Here is a 331-nt window from a genome sequence, read left to right as displayed (position 1 = left end):
ACTGGTAGTACAAGTTCCTACCTTCTTCTTTCTCAAGAGTGTCTCAAGGCCGGGCACAGTGGCTCACGCCTGTAATCCCAGCACTTTGGGAGGCGGAGGTGGTTGGATCATGAGGTCAGGAGTTCAAGACCAGCCTGGCCAAGATGGTAAAACCCTGTCTCTACTAAAAATACAAAAAATTAGCCAGGCATGGTGGTGGGTGCCTGTAATCCCAGCTTCTCGGGAGGCTGAGGCAGAGAATTGCTTGAGCCTGGGAGGTGGAGGTTGCAGTGAGCCGAGATCATGCTACTGCATTCCAGCCTGGATGACAGAGCAAGACTCTATCCAAAAA

Source organism: Rhinopithecus bieti, unplaced genomic scaffold (genome assembly GCF_001698545.2).
Source record: "Rhinopithecus bieti isolate Rb0 unplaced genomic scaffold, ASM169854v2 scaffold_39317, whole genome shotgun sequence".
Classification (NCBI taxonomy): Eukaryota; Metazoa; Chordata; class Mammalia; order Primates; family Cercopithecidae; genus Rhinopithecus; species Rhinopithecus bieti.
Note: the sequence above shows the minus strand (reverse complement) of the source record.